Below are 5,944 nucleotides of genomic sequence, written 5' to 3' on the forward strand. Positions count from 1 at the left end.
CAGGTCAGTGTCAAAGTGTCTATACAAGATGCTGAACACTTTCTGAAGCCAATGTTCATGAGATATTTGAAAGCCCTGTTATGTGGCTGATTACTGCAGGCAGTTCATGGGTTGTCATCCTGTACTATTAATAAAGTGATATTTCCACTGAAAATCCAATTTAATATCAGCATTTATGGAAAAACAAGTGTTAATTATATTTAAATATTCCACACAACACCTGAACCGTTCACTAATGTATATTCAAATCATGTATACATATTGATGAAATCCAATCTCCTTCAATCCAGTCTATCCATTCTACCATGCAAATCCTCTCATCTGCTTATAGCTATGTTCTTTTGCCTTTTTCGAATATTTTATAAGCAGGAAATACTGTAACTGAATATTAATTCATTTTTCCTCTTTTTTTAAGCCTAATAAGTCTGATATTCACTCATGTTTGGCTCTGTTTTGGGTGGTACCAACCCCTGAGGTAAAGATCAGGCTCTTTAACTACTATGTCCTCATTGTGTTCACCAGACAGTCACTACAGTATTTGTGTCTGTCTGCTGTTTTATGTTGAGCTGGTGGTGCACAGTTGGTTTTTTAGAGCTTTTTCCGCCTGCTGAAGCCAAAAATGCCACTATGACAGCAGTGAGAGTGCATAAAAACAGGGAAATTGTAGGCCAGGCAGCTAAACAAACTGAAACACAAGATAACACTCCTAAAAGCTGAGGGGAGAAGCAGATTCAATTGAGTATTCTCTGTTGGTTCCTCACTACAAATAACCCCACTTACATTATTTTCATATCATCATTCATACACTGATGTTATAAAATAAATACTAATCAAAGATATACAGAACAGATGTAAGTTAAAATTTACCTTAAGTAAATACAGAAGTGGTATTCATTTTAAGAAACTGTATAAGTTAAATGAAGCATTAAAAACACTTTTGGTTTGAATTGATCATAATAGGCAATTTGGCAAAACTCAAACATATCTCACAAAAAGAAGAAAGAAGCATCTGTTTTCTGCCACCATCATTTACAGGTAGGAAACCTCAGTAGCAATATCAGTTGCTTAATATCCCACAGTCAAATCATCTATCATCTACTGCATACATTATATTCAGAGGTGTTCCTAATATTCTGACCCTCTCATGTATGTAGCTGGGGAGGACACAAATATACACACCTTTGAATATAATGTAGTCTAGTACAATTCAACTATGACTTCAGTAATAAGCATAATATTGAACTTTTATTTTATGACAATTTTATCAAAATCAAACATTTTAAGCTTCATAAACACAGATATTAAGGCAGAAGTGTTGCACTGAAGTGCATGCAATTGTACAAACATATATAATAAAGTGGCCGGTATGCATCACATACAGTGCGCAGTAAAAACCTTCCATGAGCAACAGCTTAACCAGCCAACCAACTCGTTTCACAGTTTAGGCCAGTGTATCTGAAGATCATCTGGAAATACAGTATATTCAAATACAGTATACTCAATATGTATTAACTTTAAACATGGCTCATAATAAAACTAACTTAAGTAAAATATCAAAATAATATGAAGGGAAGGTGTACAGATTAACTATCATCTTCAGTACAATTTGTGTGACTCATGCCATGTAATGCAAAACTTATTGAAATTGCACAAAGATTAAAAACATTCTCATATCAAAAGCGGCTCTACCACCTTTATAATTAAACTGATCCTCATGACAAGTCTGAATCATGACCATAGTCATAATTTATAATTGGAGAAGATAATATGGCTGTTTCTACAGGTATGTGCCAAAAAATTAGAATATCGAGGAAAAGTCCATTTATTTCAATAATTTGTTTCAAAAAGTGAAACTTGTATGTTATATTAGTTCACTGCACACAAAGTGAAATATTTCAAGCCTTTATTTGTTTCAATTTTGATGATTACGGATTAAAGACAAAAAAAAAAAAAAACAAATCCAGTATTTCACAAAATTAGAATATCATATCAAAGTTCAACATTGTAGGCTCCCTGTGTCCCAATCTAGTCAGCTAATTAATGCAAAACACCTGCAAAGGTTTCCTCAGCCTTGAAATTGTCTCAGTCTGGCTTAGTAGGCTTCAGAATCATGGGAAAGACTGCTGACTTGACGGTTGTGCAGAAGACCATCATTGACACCCTCCATAAGGAGGAAAAGTCTCAAAAGGCAATTGCAAAAGAAGCTGGATGCTCAAGAAGAAGGGAAGAATGTGGCCGGAAAAGGTGCAAAAGTGACAGGGATGACCGCAGCCTTGAGAGGATTGTCAAGCAAGGGCGATTCAGAAATCTGGGGGAGCTTCATAAGGAGTGGACTGAGGCTGGTGTCAGTGCATCAAGAACCACCACATACAGACGTCTGCATGACATGGGCTACAGCTGTAGAATTCCATGCGTCAAGCCACTCCTGAACCAAAAACAACGTCAGAAGCGTCTGTGCTGGGCTAAGGAGAAACAGTACTGGTCTGTTGCCCAGTGGTCCCAAGTCCTGTTTTCAGATGAAAGCAAATTCAGCATTTCATTTGGAAATCAAGGTTCCAGAGTCTGGAGTAAGACCAGAGAGGCACAAAAGTCAAGCTGCTTAAAGTCCAGTGTGAAGTTTCCACAGTCAGTGATGGTTCGGGGAGCCATGTCATCTGCTGGTGTGGATCCATTGTCTTTTATCAAGTCCACAGTCAACGCAGCTGTCTACCAGGAAATTTTAGAGCACTTCATGCTTCCCGCTGCCGACAAGCTTTTTGGAGCTGAAGATTTTATTTTCCAGCAGGATTTGGCACCTGCCCACACAGCCAAAATTACCAGTACCTGGTTTAATAGCCATGGAATAACTGTACTTGATTGGCCGGCAAACTCACCTGACTTAAACCCCATTGAAAATCTATGGGGTATTGTCAAGAGGAAGATGAGGGAACACAGACCCCGAAATGCAGACAAGCTGAAGGCCAATATCAAAGCAACTTGGGCTACCATAACACCTCAACTGTGTCAAAGGCTGATCGCCTCCATGCCACGTCGCCTTGATGCAGTAATTAATGCAAAAGGAGGCCCAACAAAGTACTGAGGACATAATACAGTACATTAACACACTTTTCAGAAGGCCAACATGTGTTTAAGATCCTTTTTTTATTGGTCACATGAAATATTCTAATTTTGTGAAATACTGGATTTGGGTTTTTTTTGTCTTTAATCCATAATCATCAAAATTGAAACAAATAAAGGCTTGAAATATTTCACTTTGTGTGTAGTGAACTAATATAACATACAAGTTTCACTTTTTGAAACAAATTATTGAAATAAATGGACTTTCCCTCGATATTCTAATTTTTTGGCACATACCTGTAATGTTGCAGTACTGTGCATGCAGAAAGTATTCAAAGCGCTTACCTTTTTCCACATTTTGTTAGGTTACAGCCTTATTCAAAAATGAATTAAATTCATCATTGTCCTCAAGATTCTACAAACTATACTCCATAATTACAATGTGAAAAAAGTCTGTTTGAAATTTTTCCAAATTAAAAATAAAAAAAATGTAAAAATCACATGTACATAAATATTCACAGCCTTTGCCATGACACTTAAAATTGAGCTCTGGTGCATCCTGTTCCCACTGATCATCCTTGAGATGTTTCTACAACTTGATTGGAGTCCACCTGTGAAAAATTCAGTTGATTGGACATGATTTGGAAAGGCATACACCTGTCTATATAAGGTCCCACAGTTAACAGTGCATGTCAGAGCACAAACCAAGCTATGAAGTCCAAGGAGTTGTCTGTAAAGCTCCGAGACAGGATTGTATCAAGGCACGGATCTGGGGAAGGGTACAGAAAAATTTCTGCAGCATTGAAGGTCCCAATGAGCACAGTGGCTTCAATCATCCATAAATGGAAGACGTTTGGAACCACCAGGACTCTTCCTAGAGTGGGCCGCCCGGCCAAACTGAGTGGTCGAGAGAGAAGGGCCTCAGTCAGGGAGGTGACCAAGAACCCAATGGTCACACTGAAAGAGCTCCAGCATTTCTCTGTGGAGAGAGGATAACCTTCCAGAAGAACAACCATCTCTGCAGCACTCCACCAATCAGGCCTGTATGTTAGAGTGGCCAGACGGAAACCACTCCTCAATAAAAGGCACATGGCAGCCCACCTAGAGTTTGCCCAAAGGCACCTGAAGAACTCGCAGACCATAAGAAACAAAGCTCTCTGGTCTGATGAAACAAAAAATTGAACTCTTTGGCCTGAACGCCAAAGCGTCATGTCTGGAGAAAACCAGGCACCGCTCACCACCTGGCCAATACCATCCCTACAGTGAAGCATGGTGGTGGCAGCATCATGCTGTGGGGATGACTAGTCAGGATTGAGGGAAAGATGACTGCAGCAATATACAGACACATCCTTGATGAAAACCTGTTCCAGATCACTCTGGACCGCAGACTGGGGCGATGGTTGATCTTTTCAAGAACCCTAAGCATACAACCAAGATAACAAAGGAGTGGCTACGGGACTCTGTGAACGTCCTTGAGTGACCCAGCCAGAGCCCAGACTTGAACCCGATTGAACATCTCTGGAGAGATCTGAAAATGGCTGTGCACCAACGCTCCCCATCCAACCCGATGGAGCTTGAGAGGTACTGCAAAGAAGAATGGGAGAAACTGCCCAAAAATAGTTGTGCCAAGCTTGTAGCATCATACTCAAAAAGACTTGAGGCTGTAATTGGTGCTAAAGGTGCTTCAACAAAGTATTGAGCAAAGGCTGTGAATATTTATGTACATGTGATTTTTTTGTTTTTTATTTTTAATAAATTTGCTAAGACTTCAAACAAACTTTTTTCACATTGTCATTATGGAGAATTGTTTGTAGAATCTTGAGGACAATAATGAATTTAATCCATTTTTGAATAAGGCTGTAACCTAACAAAATGTGGAAAAAGGTAAGCGCTTTGAATATTTTCTGCATGCACTGTATGTTGTTTACAGCTACTGAGCACATCTGGCCCCTGCCCTTTATTTTAATCAGATCGGAACATCCACTGTAAAGAATCTCAAAATAACAAAACAAGTAATCACATAAATTTAGGCATTTATGGCAGGCAAAGCTTAAATATCAACTGGGTCAAATTTGCCCTCGGGTCACAGACCCTCAGGGATGCCCAAACTGCCAGAATCATTGTGTGTCTCGTGGTTTGTGGTAATTTAATTAGCGTCTCTGTCTTGATGATTTGTGTGAAGCTTTATGTGATTCATATACCTAAATACAATCTTGTTTGACTAAATTACCACAAACAGGGGGTTAATGGGGGCCCATGGCTCATTTTTGCTCTGCAACTCCATAATTTGGTCATTAAAGCAAGTGAGTGAAGTCAATTTGGAATTTCTTGATGGAGCAAAACTGAGCAGATGCTTAATAAAAAGCACATGACCACATTTCCATGAATTTGTTCACACAAACTATGAACTGTAGCTTCAAAGTGATGAAAAAGGCATGCAAATTAGACAAAATGAGAAAATGATGTGTATTATCTTCATTCAAATTAATGAAAACAAGTAAATGAAGTCTGTTTTTGCCTCCACACAAAATCATCTCATGATGTTGATATAATCAGTCCTAGCCTCAGAGTGGGTTTTATTCCTCTGTGGCACCTTCAGGGAAAAACGGTAATTGGTTATTTGGTGCAGCTATTTCCCCAAGTGCGGTTCAAGCGAGAATGAGATACTTTTTTAAAGGTATTTATATGCCTGGCCCCATGAAGTGACACTGAGTAATGCAAACAGCTTTGTGGCATTAATGTAACAAAAGTAAAATGTAGCCTGACAATTGCTTGGCAGGTTGCTCTCTGGCATCAAAAGACAGGTCAGTATGATCAATAAATAACTGAGACCATGCTGGGCAGCCTGTCTACCGTGCACCAGTAAAAAAAGGCATGCTGCAGAGAC

At 39.0% G+C, this 5,944-nt stretch overlaps 1 protein-coding gene across 4 annotated transcripts in view; it reads right to left on the reverse strand.

The window, feature by feature from the left end:
• Positions 1-5,944, reverse strand: part of cadm1a (cell adhesion molecule 1a) — a 340,724-nt gene that overhangs the window by 21,696 nt on the left and 313,084 nt on the right. The window lies entirely within an intron of this gene.

Source organism: Monopterus albus, unplaced genomic scaffold, assembly GCF_001952655.1.
Source record: "Monopterus albus unplaced genomic scaffold, M_albus_1.0 scaffold38.1, whole genome shotgun sequence".
Taxonomy (NCBI): Eukaryota; Metazoa; Chordata; class Actinopteri; order Synbranchiformes; family Synbranchidae; genus Monopterus; species Monopterus albus.